Consider the following 15,034-nt stretch of genomic DNA (forward strand, 5'->3'; position numbering starts at 1 on the left):
CGCGGAAGAGAAGGGAAACCCCTTAATAATTCTGTCGGTATCCAGACGGCGGCCAACCAGGTCGGAGGCAGTAATTTTATTAGCTGAGCTACCTCCACTTTTGTTGATGGTCAAGAATTATAAGTATAAAACACAGGATGGCCTGATACGTGCTGCATGACATTCATACCGAGTTTTATGAAATGCCGACAATGAGTCATAAGTTATGCACTGGATGACAAATACTCGTTCATTAGCACAGCACAGACACCAAATTATTCATGAAATTCGGAGAACAGGTTTCAGACAAAAGTCGAAAAAGCAGACAAACTCGGGAACCGTCTGTCTCGAAAATAGCCCCAACGCACTGTAGATTCGTACATTGCAAAGCCTAACAGGTGTTTTAGAAGTTGGCGGCATTCTGGACTCTTAAATATTTGCGGCTACTTAAGTAAGGAACAGGTAGCAGCTATTTCCACATTATTTCTCATATTCACTGTCATAGCACTGTTACATTAATTCAGAGGGAAAGAATTTAGTTGTTCGAAACATTCAGTGCTACCATGGACAGCCTACCATAAAACAAAAGAAACAGCAGAACAACTGAAACATTCTGGAAAAAAAAAAGCAGCTCAAGTCCCCGGAGATAACAACAACAATAATCCCGTTGTAATATTTGGGGGTTTCACGGCAGTGACTATGAAGAAAGCAGTCTTCTGGGATGTGGCGCCGTGTAGATAATGTTAACAGACGTTTCAGAGGAACGTATCGGCTCCATCTTCATGGTAGAAGAAAGAAGAAGAAAATCCGCCAGCGGGAAACCACCGTGAGCAGATGCTTACAGACTAATCGACCTGCTCACGGTGGTTTCTCGCTGGGGGATTTTCTTCTTCTTTCTTCTACCATGAAGATGGAGCCGATACGTTCCTCTGAAACGTCTGTTAACATTATCTACACGGCGCCACATCCCAGAAGACTGCTTTCTTCATAGTCACTGCCGTGAAACCCNGGCTGGAATTGTCACTTAAGCTTGAACCGTGGGTGCGAATCCCACTCGATTTTATTTGCATTTTTCTGTTTTGTGCGAGTTAATCTCCCCTCACGGAAACCTACAGGCCTCGAAAAATATTGCCTCTGAAATGGCAACAAATCAAAATAAGTACCTGAAAATGGCAATAGCAACATTCACACAGGACTACATTGCTGGTATAGGTTAAATCTATTCCATAGTAGTTAGATTGGTCAGCTAATCAGTAAACCTACAACCTCAAGCGTCGACCACGACGGTTCTTCCCGATTTTGGAACCACTTCAATAAATGTCACACCAAACTATCTTCCCGAGATTAATTTCAATATTACGACCTATCCTCTGTAAGAGATCCATAAATCTTTAAAGTGGCCGCATTTCCATTGGTCTCTTACAAAAATTGTATCTTAATATCGACTTTCCACATTTGACTTACATACGTGTACTGTGTAAATTGACGTAATATTTCTTTATATAAATCTGGCTAGATTAGATTTTCTGAGAAGTAGCGGGTCTGGAATGGAGTCCACTCAACCTCATGAGGATAATTGAGGAGCTATTTCAAGGAAATGGCGGCGCCGGTCTAGAAAACCGATATTAACGGCCGTGGGTAATCGTTGCGCTGACCACGGGACACCCTCTGTCCGCAAGAGTTGGCACTAACTTCGCCGACAAGCGGCGGTCGCTCGGTCGGTCGGTCGGTATAGTTCGCTTGTGTACTCAAGCCACAGAGTCTTTTTTTCTGCCATAACCCTCCTAAGAGGAAAGTATAATTCAAGACCTCTCACTTCATGAAGTTTTCCCAGTTCGCTTATCTATCTTAGTTCTATGCATTTTTTAGCATTGTGTCTTCAGATACCTACAACTTATGTTGCCATTCAATAACGGACTTTATACAGCCATTTCGATGGGTCTAGCAGGCTAGCTGAAAGCGTAAGATATCAATAACTAAAGAAACACTCGCCAGTTTGATTGTGGTTCTAAAAATTCAACTTCATGACTTGCAACTCGATGTGAACACTTTTTTCTTTTCTGCATTCAAAAGAAATGAAAGACGCTTATACTAACAGACGACTTCTGCTTTTAAAAATAATTACAGTGGGCCTAATATTTGTTAGTTCTCTCTCATCACCCTAGGTGCGTCGCCTCGGGCTGCACATTTTTCTCACACATATTTTCAGGTAGTCTCTCTCCCTCTATCTCTCTTTTTATGCCTGATGGCTGCGTAGAAATTACTAAATATTTTCTTCGGATATCCTCAGAAGTTTTAGCCGAGCCGGTCCGAATTTATTCAACAGAATCTGTCAAAAATATTTCTCGATGCTTGTCTGTAGGAACACGCTGAAGTAACTGTTCAGACTTTCTTCCTGTTCCCGTTTCAGGACGAGGTAGGCCTGCATGTCGCCAAATAGCTACACGAAACCTTTGATGGTTCCAACTCCGTATCCAGCCCAACAAGAAAGAAAGAAAAAATTGCTTTGAAAACTGAAGGCAAGAGTTCAAGCTAGCATTTCTTGGAAACAAATTCAGCTACTAAGAGAGGAAACATTTCGACGTCGTGGATATTACTCAAGAACGCTGTTCATGAAATATTTCAGTTTCATTCCCAGCGGTGTCAGATGTTTTGGAAAAATTCGTAATTTACAATAAAACAAATAAATACATTAAATTCAATTAAAACAGACTCAACTAATCTCATGGCGAGGGCCGCGTCATAACTCAGGCGGCTAGTCGCTGGCTTCCCGCCGCTGCGGCCCGGGTTCGATCCCGGGTCTGGTCAAGTGGGATTTGTGGTGGATAAAGTGGCGCTGGGGCAGGTTTTCTCGGCGTATTTCGGTTTCCCCTGCTAATCTTCATTCCACCAGTTGCTCCACAATCGCCCTCACCTATCGTCTGGGGCAGGTACAATAGGCCAGAAGTGGCCACAGTACCAAGTGGACTCAGTCTCACCCCACCAAGTAATAAAAAAAACCTTACGGGAGAGAGTTCTAATTAAAAAAGTTATAGCTATCACTGTAACAGAACGTGAAGGGCCATTGGTTTGTGAGACATCGAGGCTCCCACATTTTTTCTAGAAAATAGGCACAGAGATGGCGGTAAGTTTGTCAGCCTTGTGCACTGGCAACCCTTTACCCTTTATCCCCCAGGAAGATTCCTGGTACTCATTTCTGTTAAGAGGCTGAGTCGACCCCAAGGTCATAGTACGGCTGGAAGCGTCATGTCAATTGAAAACATGCACCTCATCGGGACTCGACCCAGCGACCTTCCGGCTTGTAGCATAGTGCCTCAACCAACTACCCTACTGCGTGCCCCTGAGAATTCTATTTCAGCAAAAAAATGTAGGGGGGGGGGCAAAATTGTCCCTGTGCCTAACTAATTAAGGACTACGCCATGAAGACATGGTGGTGTGTGTATAGATGCACGATTCCTTGATTTCGGCACTGGATGAAGGTGAGTGGTTAGCTTCACGCCCCGACCACTTTAACCTCGCGGAAAGATCTCCCTGTACGTACTGGGTGGGCCTCAGAACCGGTCTGGACGACGTGGAGACCCTACTGGGACTCGGACTCCAGCCCCTCGGCCGCCCAGCCCCTTCCCGTTCGCTACACCGACTGCAGTATCCTGGCTAATGCAGCATGCAGTACAACTGTTCAGGGAAAACATAGGAGAACAGAAGGACTAATTTTCCAACTGCCCAAGCACCGCTACCTGTAACTGCCTACTGTGCAACCACGACAATAACCCCATCAGAAGTCTTGCAATGTGAACAAATTGCAGTAGTTTACCGACTAGAACTTATGAGTCTCTCAATGGACTCACTGCAGCACAACTATGTAGGACCGAGTCACTAGAATTTTGACACATTTTGCAGGCGGGATTATCAGGTAATCCCAGCTTGTACAGCTGTGTTTAAGTGACAGTGGCTTGTTAATAGTCCTGTCAGAGATTTTAACTAGTTCTTGCTGAATCTTAAACAGTTCTGCGGCTTTGTTCATCAAGGGTCCTATATTAAGGAGCTTCGCATGCCTACAGCCAGGCAAATGGTGAAGACAGACAAGAGATTCCTCGCTGTGGAACTCAAAGGTTCACAGCAGTCTCCACAAAATTATTCCACTTGAGGATGAGTCAGTTTAATTCACTTCAGATTTGCACTATTTCTCAAGGACTGAGTGCACTGCTGTCCCCTGAACCACGCCTTGCTTCTATCATACTTCTGCATGCGGGCCTACGTATATACCTCATCGAAAGTGGAGATAAATTTATGCAATTTTATGCGCTCACATTCAGTTCATCTCATCAGCACCCTACTCTCGCATCTCATCAGCTAGTAGCATATTACGTCACATTCCGGGGCTGGCTGAGTTCAGCTGACAAACAACATACCAACCATATCTCTGAAGATTGTCTCTTCCACATGCCCTCACTCGGGAGGTCCGAAGCCGTTTAATGTAAGCAAAAAAAAGGGGGGAAGGTTTCTAGATAATTCTTCATCTCCTCCAGCAGAATACTTGGAACAATGATATACGGATTCGGTCCTTACCCCACGCTCAAATGTATGCAACGTCATTTAGTTAAACAAAAGAGTTCCGAAGAGAACGCCTGTTGCGTAGCTTTCTAGTCGGACGGACGTATCGTCATCACCATCATCATCAGCATCATCATTACTATTTTATTTCTGTGAATAACTTTCACTTAAGCACAGACTCTCTAACTTATGCATTACATTCGTCTGATACAATCTCAAACATTAGCTTCTTTGTAATGACTGTATTGACTAACGAATAATATTAGGCTGCGCCATAGATCAAGCGGCTAGTCGTTGGCTTCCCACCGCGGCGGCCCGGGTTCGATCCCGGGTCTGGTCAAGTGGGATTTGTGGTGGACAAACTGGCGCTGGGGCCGGTTTTCTCCGAGTACTTCGCTTTCCCCTGCCAATCTTCATTCCACAATCACCCTCAGCTATCATCTGTGGCTGCTACAATAGGCCAGAAGTGGCCGCAGTACAAGGGACTTACTCCCACCCCACTAGCAATAAAAGAAAACGAACAATATTTCATTTATGACGCAGACGTTTGTTAATGATCTATCTTATTACCAAATTTCACAAGCCTTTCTCCAATGGCTTATCAGTTGCCGCCAACAAAATCAAAGTTAAAGAAATTATTCGCGCGCCCGCCACCTTCTTGCTTTACATACCAAAAAATATTAATTTAACAAACACAGTACCATATTATTTCACGATCCTGATGTAAGAGGAGCTAGTGTAGCCTCCACCTTACAAGCCTGTCAGTCTGCCACGTTACTGTAGGAAATTAAATAGCAAGGCGCTGGGGTGGCCTGTAATGGCGTGAAAATCGGTCAGCTGGTTGAGATGTTGAATAGGGTAGGGATAAAAATACACACGTGACATCAAATTAATGTTATTCATAGAGTGTAGTCAAGTAATCAACAAGCCGATAATTGGACAATATAAATCTTTTTTGCTTACTAGATCTCCCTTAGGTTAAGCTCCTGTCCTTGGGGCTGTGTTCTGTTAACAGCATACAGGGACATGAAAGTAGCGACATTCTATCTGAAAACCTATCGACCCTCCTGTAATATTCATCAGATTCCAAGAAACTTGGCTCCTGAGTAATTCCAGGCCTAGTACCTGCTATTTTCATTTCAGTATGGTCACGCCTCCGTCCACGGGCATCTTGAAACTGGTGAGGAGCCCCTTATTACAGATGGCTCTGTCGGAGTTCCACCCTGGGCTTTCTGACCCTCGTCAGAAAATTGTTCTATCAGTTTAAGCGGCTGCAGGATACGGCCGGTGCACAGCAACCAGCCAGGTAACGTAATAAGGAGACGCTGCATGATGCCCGTAAATAAAGGTGGATTTACGAGTTCAGTCTCCAATAAACTGCCTCGGATGACATGGAAACAAAAGCGGAAAGGAGTAGGTCCATTCCAAACGTATCAAATTTAGACTGAATGCGTTTATTTTCCTCAGCTGCCTTTTGAAATTTAATTTATTACAGTCATAAAACTTTTTTTCCAAATGTAATATAGACTTCATTGCAAATACTATACTATACGGAGGCTTTGATTTAGAAGTTCATTAGACATCTGAAGAATGTAACACAAGTTTATAGAAATTAATATAATCAGTATAAGTGGAAGTTTTTTTTTTTTACAATAACACGTTTTGGGAAAGTTTTTACAGATCTGTTTCAGCTTCCCACGATTCTGGACATGCCGTTGGGAATAAAGTGGCACTTGGTAGCGTAGTTGGTTGAGGCACTATGCTACAAGTCAGAAGGTCGCGGGATCCTATCCCGATGAGGTCACTGGATTTTTCAACTGACCTAATCCTTGCAGCCGAATTATGGCCCTGCGGTCGACTCAGCCTCTAACAGAAATGAGTATCAGGAATCTTCCTGGGGGGTAAAGAGCGGCCGGCGCATGAGGCTCACAACCTTACCGCCATCTGTGAGTCAAATGTCTAGAGATAATGTAGTAGCCTCGATGTCTCACAACCCTGTGGGTCTCCACGGCCTGTTACAGGGATAGCTTTACCTTTTACCTCTTTACGCGATTCTGGAAATGAGATTCCATCCGTCCCACCTTTAGATTTCTGTTGTTTATTCTACGATGCTGCCAGTAATCAGACCACATGGCGTCGAATGGCAGGATTGTTTATGGCTGATGACATTGAAAATATTTGAAAGAAAATGGGTGTGGCCTACTCGAGGCACTATCCCTGCATTTGTCTGGAGGAACTGGCCAAAATCACGAAAACCCTCAGTCAGGTTAGCCGGTGTCTTTGCCGAGATTTGAACAGAGTACCCTCTGAAAGCATATCTACAGTTTTACCGCTACACCAACATACGCGGTCCCACCTTCAGGGCATCGTTACTTCTTATGTATATTTTTACCCGTCTGAATACTGTGCACCGGCATTAGGGTAAGCAGGTAGCCGGTCAGTGGGCGGAAACAAATTACGAAACTGCTCTTTATCGGTTATATGTAATTTGTTATAATGGCGATAAACAGCCAAGTTAATGTGCAGGTTTCAAGGGATACATAACATTTCACAATAGATTGCCCAGCGATGAAATTAAGAGAAGAATGTATTTCAGAAACGCATTTTATTATTCTGTTCCAGAACTTGTTAACGACTAGGCTAACTTACAAAGCATTAAAAGCAAGTATGTACAGTATGTAAGAAAAGAACTCCCTCTTGTGTTTCGATCTGGCTCTGATTTTCAAATTGAAAGAGATACTATGAGAATCAGCTTGCTATCCCCTTCACTTTCTAAAATTTAAATATCAGGATGTGGAAAAGAATGGTTTGTTTCCTTGCTTTGTGAGATTAAGCAAAATGGTCAATTAGACACGTTCATTTATTCATCAATCAATGGTTCTACAGCCCTTTGTTGGGCCCTTTACACAGACGGTAGGACTCCTTTGACGGGGGATCAGCCCGTCATATGGCCGCTACCTACACACAGGACAATACAAGCACAAATTAAACGCACACAAACATCCATGCCTTGAGTGGGATTCGAACCTACGATCCCAGCGTTCGAGCGAGGGAAGACAGTTCATGCCTTAGACGGCGCGGCCACTGTGACCGGCACCAGTTAGATATGTACAGAACCATAAACTGAATATACGTGAAAATGAATTTCGGTACAAAGTGATGTAATTGCGGGAGTAATCAAGGATTCTCTTATACAGCACGATCTCTTGATAGTCTTAGAGTATTCGAAATTAACTGAAATATGTTACGAGACAAGAACGTAAAGGAATTACGGAATTTCGGCGAAGAAACCTTTTGAGAAGCTGACACTTGAAAGACATTCGGAGGATAGTACGAAAGATATAAACCAGAAATTATAGACTCAAGTGGTTCAGAGTAAGACCTAGTAACATGTAACGTATCTTTTTATCAGAGGTGCTGAGCATTCAAATTCTAACACCCGAGAGAGTAAGGTGCGCTACAAGAGTTTCTGGGAAGTAGTGGGTCTGGAACGGGGTCCACTCAGCCTCGTGAGGATAACTGTGGAGCTACTTGAATGGAAAAATAGCGGCTCCGGTCTAGAAAACCAAAATTAACAGAGACGGGGATTCGTTGCGCTGACCACGCGACACCCTCTAGCTGCTGAAGTTGGTACTAACTTCGACGATAAGTGGCGGTTGATCGGTTTAGTTCGCTTGCGGACTAAAACCACGGAGCTTGTTTTTTGTTTGAGAAGGTAAGGTGAATTATAATTAAGACACTGAGAAATTGGTACGTTCGGCATGGGCTTGTTATAGTTACGTACTTCTGGATCTGTTTCTTTCTAAGGGGCCCAACTGAGTAGGCGTCTTCCTTCCTCACCTGAAGACGGAAACAGGTCCAGTTTCCGAAACGCAGTGTCTTCTATAACCTAGAATTCCGGGCGACGGAAAAGTCCAAAAACCCAGTAATTCGGCAGTATGGTTTTGTTCCCTATTCTTGCGGTTTTCGGAATAAATCAATTAAAGAAAAATGAGCTAAAGTTCCACTATTGCTATAATAAACATATATTTCCTAACTTGTTTGTTTCTATGGTAACCTAACTGGCGAAACTCTGATGCAGTATTACACTAGCCTTTTGTTCTCAGTGTCCCTGTTTTTTGCTGCTTCATGTTCTTGCACTTTTGCCTCTAAAAAGAATGTGTTCTCTGTAGCACGTTCCTGGGTTGTTCTTTTCTCTGCTCCTGCTGTTTTCAGGTTAGGGCATTACAACTTTCTCGTGCAGCTCTAACACTGAGGGATGTGTTAATGTGGAGTAACGAGAGAGACAGTAAAATGTTTAACTTTCCGTTTGAATCTCGATTACAACACAGCTTTTCCTATTACGATTTTCCGAAAATTTCCTGTATTCTTCCGAGCAAAATCAGAATACCCAGCGTGAGCGTCATGTGCCCTTCGTGATCGGTGTGTAAAGTGAATGCATAATTTGGAGGTCATGCCTGCCAGTCCGCATATTTTCTTATCCAATTCACATCACGGATTTCGATTAAATTTCGTGTAATGATTCTACACTATAAGCCATTCAGCTTTTTCCCGTTTGTTCGTAAACGTTCCGCGCTTTACGTAACGCCTGAACTGAACTTTATCAAAGTTCTCGAAAGCTTCAAACCGCAAGCAATAAATTGGCACATGCGATAGACACAAATGATCTCACTAAGGGATACAACCAGCCGGCACGCATACCGGCAAACCGACAAGAGTGACGAAAGTCAAAATTTGTAAGTCTGCCTCTGCATTGCGCTCAATATAACGTTCATAAATTAATATGTAATATTTATGTATATTCTCTTTTTTACGTTTGACAATAACAAATGCCACTTCAGTGTAATATCTATACAGATTAAAATATTCAAGATTCTCATTCTACCTGTTGTTTTGTATTTGTCTGAAATTTGGTTTCTTACATTAAAGGGCAAAGATATTTAGCTCAAGTGTGTTATGAACAGGGACTAAGCAGAATATCTGAGCCATAGAGGAGAAAATAACAGGAGGCAGCAGAAAGTTTCATAATGACTAGCTTCATAACCTGAACCCTTCACCAAATATTATTTGAATCAAAACATGGTGATGAGATGGGCATACAGGAGGAACGATAAATGCCTATACTTTAGTCGACTCTGAACGGGAGAGACCACTTCATAAAAATACGTATAAGTGGAAGGATATTATTAAATGGCTCTTTAAAAAACTATTGTGTGCAGTAATGGGATGGATTCATCTGCCTCAGGATTTTGAAAGAGGAATTTAATCTTCAGGTTCCAGAAAGATGGGAAACTGCTTTCTCAGGAAGGGCTCTGTTGCGTAGAACAGGTTATTTTAATATCCGTACTGCAGATTAATGCAATGCCGAATGTTAGTTCAGTCCGTCGGAAATAATTTTTTGTCTGCAGATGACGAAAATAAAGAGCAATATGGGGAGCAAAGTCGCAAAGAACAAACAAATAAACTACGTGGTTTTAGTCCGCAAGCGAAATATATCGACCGAGCCACCGCTGCTTGTCAGCGAAGTTAGTGCCAACTTTAGCGGATAGCGCAACGGATACCCATGGCCGCTAATTTCGGTTTTCTACACCGGAGCAGTTATTTCCTTGAAATAGCTCCTCAATTATCCTCACGAGGATGAGAGGACCTCGTTCCAGACCCACTACTTCTCAGAAAACCTGGTAGCGCCGGAAACCGAACCCGGACCTCTGGATCTGTAGCCAGGAACTTTGACCAGTGGACCACAGAGGAGGTCAAGTCGCAAAGAACGCATGTTCAAACTCTGAAGTAAGCTAGCCTATTCCAGTATGAGGTAAATTTCACTAGCTTTGTTAAACATTGGGAAGGGGGCAAGCGGTAGCGTAGTTGGTTGAGGCACTTTGCTACAAGCCGGTAGGTCGCGGGTTCGAGTCCAATGAGGCGGATTTTTTAAATTTACCTAATACTTCCATTCGCATTATGGCCCTGGGGTCGACTCAGACTCTAACAGAAATGAGTATCAGGAATCTTCCTGGAGGATAAAGAGCGGCCGGCGCTTAAGCCTGACAACTTTACAGCCATCTGTGAGCCGACTGTGTAGAAAATATGGGAGCCTCGACGTCTCACAACCCTATGGACCTCCACGGCCTTACCTTTAAGACTGAAGTAAAGTAGCCTACTACAGTATGAGGTAAATTTCACAAGCTTTGTTAAAGTCTGGGATTAAAAGATGTCAGTGGCAACTAATGACAGTGTTGGCCCATTGCAGGCTTATAAGGAGTAATGCTGATTCCCAAGAAAACTAATCTGAAATGCTGGAGGCTCACACGAGCATCTCAGCACGACAATCTTGCTAGTGTAATGATTAACGCTAAGGCTATGGGAACTCTTCATCATCTCCAGTAGCCGTGCCTACAGGGGAGCGATTTGTGGTTGGTCGTGCACTCGATTACACGCGAACTGGACCACTTTAGGCTATTCTCACATTGTCTTTCCATGCACGAACCCATGACCACGGCAAAGAATCGGATTCGCGTATTGGGAGCGCCCTGAGTAAGAGTACAGAAGTGGAAAGAGATAACTAATTATCTGCATCATACAAGGTCTTCCTACAGCTGCTCGTGGCTATTCAGCTAACAAAAAAATTCTGTTTTGGAAAATGTGAGAGTCGTTTCGTCAGAAGAGCTAGCCATTCGGTAGTATTCTGAGTCAGCTAAATTCATGTCACAACTTCACAATTTAGTTCCCCCTCATTAAATTAAAATTATCGTCCAATCTACAGTTAGGTCTCCGAAACTGTTCCTTCCGTTTAAGATTTAAGAAGGAAATTTTGAATATATTTCCTGCTTCCCCGTGCTACGTATGCTTCTTCCTGAAGTACATGGTGGTTTCCTATTTTAGACCGTGAAATCTGCAGGTAATAAAAAACTATAAACTCCGAGGCTTGTAGTCCGCAAGCTAACTATACCGACCCAGCGACCGCCGCTTGTCTGCGAAGTTACTGCCTACTTTTGCGGACAGAGGGTGTCTCGTGGTCAGCGCAACGGATTTCCGCGGCCGTTAATCTCGGTTTTCTAGAACGGAGCCGCTATGTTTCCATTCAAGTACCTGCTCAATTATCCTCATGGGGCTGAGTGTACCTCGTTCCAGACCCACTATTTCTCAGAAAATCAAGTAACGCCGTGAATCGAAACCGGGACCTCTGGATCTGTAGCCAGGAACTCTGACCACTATAACACAGAAGCTTTCATCTGCAGGTAATAGTGCATAATCATATTATGAAAGTGGAAAGTTCATCACCGCCACATGAGTAGTTCTGCCTCCGACTGACGTCAGCATACTTCATTTCCCTAACATCCTTCTGATATTATCCTTCTACCACCTTGGCGTTCAAAAGGACCTCTTTAAGGAAAGGTCGTGTCCGATTATCTCCCTTTGGACTTTTGAAATGCTTATGCCTTTACGTCTGAGCAAAAGACCAAATCTCGCAACAGCGAAAAAAGCATTCTCAGACTACTTCTTTCCTGATATTAATCTATAGTTTCCGGGGGAGTGGGCGAGACAATAATTGACTGATAACAAGAAATTCACAAATTACTGTTTATTTTAACTTTACTTTGGACCTAATATTTGCTGGCCTTATATCAATTACATGTTCTTGGCAGGAATGTATGAGCATGAGATCCTTGCATTAAATAATTAAACAAAGTGAATTCGTAATACGTATTTCGTATTTGCCTGTACAATTCTCAGCAACTCAAAAACGGTAGAGCATTCGAGAATTGAATAAATAATATATCAAAGGTGTGACTGCAAATGATTAATTTCCTCGTGCGCCTTGCAGAGTTATGTTATTACATTACAGAGTTATTAGTCACTGCTTTGAATCCTCACCACTACAAAGAGTCCTCCTCTCCTGGTTGCCCTGGATCCCATACGATTTCTGCATTCGAAATGGCCTTACAAAATGCACGCCTAAGGGTCGAGCGCTGTCATTCATTTTGTGCTTAACCCGAAACGTGTCATGATTCGTAATAAAACGCATTTCATGGCAAGGATAACGGAACAAGAGGATTCACAGACTTCGGTACAACGGTACGGGGACGGTGTCAGCACGTATAAATCCGTGATGGAATTACGGGACGGAGGCAAACGAAACTGACAAAACTTGTCGTATAAATGAATAGGTTCTTTCTACTTCAGTAGTGACGATGACACACAATCTGAGAAAGGGTTGCCTTGGAAACAAGAGACAAGTACCGGGTGCTATTGGTTTCAGTTACAGAATAAAATATATTTTCGGAACATCACAACAAGATTCCAGTTTGCTGTACCAGAGGATTCGCTTCGCATATTCGCAGTCCAATCATAACATCCGTAAAAATTATCTACGTGCTTAATTAATTAAGCACTACGCCATGAAGACGTATGAGGGAGCGGATGTATAGATCAATCTTTTCTTGACCTTGGCACTAGTTGGAGGTGAGTGGTCAGCTTCACGCCCCGGCCACTTTACCCCTTGGAAAGAGCCAACCGTACCCATTGGATAGGAGGTTAGGTGGACCCCAGAGCCGGTTTGGACGACGTGGAGAAGAGAAAATTCTTGATCCTACCGGGGCTCGAACTCCGACCCCTCGGTCATCCACCCCGTAGCCAGTCGCTATACCGACTGCGCTATCCCGGCTCCATAACATCCGTAACGAAACCTTTTTAAAAGTTCTTCTAAATAAGGATTTTTCAGGAAAATAATGACAGGGACTTATTTTTTGCAGAGCCATCCACCGATAAAATTAATACTGCTTGCAACCAGCAAGTGTTTTGCTCTGTCGGCGCACTGTGTTGCCGTAACCTTACGCAACATTACAACGACTTTTCTGTATCGAGAGAATAAACTAACAAAGAAGAGGGACATAAGTATATAAATAAGTCCCCAACTTAGACGGGTTCCAGTTACACTAATCCGTAGATTCACGGATGCAATTTTCTTTTCCTTTTCCTTTTTTGTCCCCCTTATTTTTTACAGTGAAGGTACTTGTATGAACATTTTTATCCAATGCCATAATCATCTGCAGAATCTGAACCAAAAACGACTTAATAATAAATATACATTTCCCCCTCCCCCTTGGCACTACAGCCCCAGTGGGCCTAGGCCTACCTCCATGAACTCCGTTCACAAATATACATTAGTTTTGTTAAATTACTTTCATGTACAAGTATGTGTGCAGTACATCCATACTAAATACATTTTCATTTCTTTAACATTTTATTTAGGCATTCTTGGACTTGCACGGTTTTTCAACTTACACGGAAACCTTGGGGCCGTATGGGCTGGCGACTTAACTAACTTCAGGAAGCGGAGCCCTTCTTGAGAAGCAGCCGGTTGTGCAGCTACTCAAGAACTTTGAACATTTTAAGGAAACCGAAGGTTCGTTAAGACTTACTGTAAGTTAAATAATTAAAGCATGATTCCAGAAAACAAGAATCTGAAGGACTGAAATGAATGAAAGGAAAGTACTCACATTTCAATCTTCATTCCTCAGGCAACCTGCCTCCCGATGACTGCGAAATCATCACCTTCTCTGAAAAAAAGAGAAGTGGGGAATGAAAAGCAAATCTTTCTCGCCAACAGTGATACAACTCCACGACATCTCTCTGTAGCGGGCAGACATTAAGTATAGCTTTAACAGTCGGGCAGAGCAAATGATGCCATTTTCGAAGAGTGGCATTTGTAATGGAGTTTTTGTGCCCAAGAAGCCACTTCATAGTATGCAGTTCCACAACCCAACGGTAAACGCTCAACTTACCAAGCCCTATGATCAGACAATGGGGCGGTTGGTGAACGCACGATTTTGCATGTGAAGCGGATATTAGACTGAACTGCTCCCAGTCTTCATAACAACAATCGAAACTATTTTCCTTGACTGACGTCACTACCGGTCAGAAATCACGAGCGATTCCCAGAAGAGTTAGAAGAAATTGAAACAATCAAAGAAATGACCGCAATAAAATATTTCCACTTAGCTATTGTCTATGTAGACGCAATATGCTCAGTTTACCTGGAAAATGAAGTAAAAAAAGTAGTGGTTCCCAACCTGCGATTCTTGTACCACTGATATTCTATAAAATCGTTTTAAATTATTTTTACAAACATGTGAGTGCGTTTTATATTCGGTATGCCAGTCTATCCGCCCATCAGCGCAATCATGGATGGATTTTCGGAAAATGTATTTAAAATCGTTGCAAGTTTTAAATTTCAGTTGAACTGTGTAAGCGAGCCACAATTCTAACAATATGCCAGGGCATACAGCCCTTTGTCTACACATAAGGAATATGGCGGAACATGGTTTCAGAAGAATGTTATTGTATGATGCCTTTCTGTTTCAGCTATCAAAGATTAGATAGAAGAAAGCAGTCTTCTGGGATTTGGCACCGTGTATATGTGGTGTTAACCGACGTTTCGGAGGACCGTCGGTTAACACCACATATACACGGTGCCAAATCCCAGAAGACTGCTTTCTTCATA

The 15,034-nt window shown here is 42.9% G+C and overlaps 1 protein-coding gene across 2 annotated transcripts in view; it reads right to left on the reverse strand.

Moving 5' to 3' along the window:
- LOC111870193 (calcium-activated chloride channel regulator 1) overlaps window positions 1-15,034 on the reverse strand; it is a 471,960-nt gene that overhangs the window by 321,687 nt on the left and 135,239 nt on the right. For both annotated transcript variants that reach the window (XM_033753707.1, XM_023862281.2), the window contains exon 3: window positions 14,031-14,090. The gene's annotated coding sequence lies outside the window, so the exon portion shown is untranslated. The remainder of the gene's footprint in view (window positions 1-14,030; window positions 14,091-15,034) is intronic.

This window comes from Cryptotermes secundus, unplaced genomic scaffold (genome assembly GCF_002891405.2).
Source record: "Cryptotermes secundus unplaced genomic scaffold, Csec_1.0 scaffold779, whole genome shotgun sequence".
Lineage (NCBI taxonomy): Eukaryota > Metazoa > Arthropoda > Insecta > Blattodea > Kalotermitidae > Cryptotermes > Cryptotermes secundus.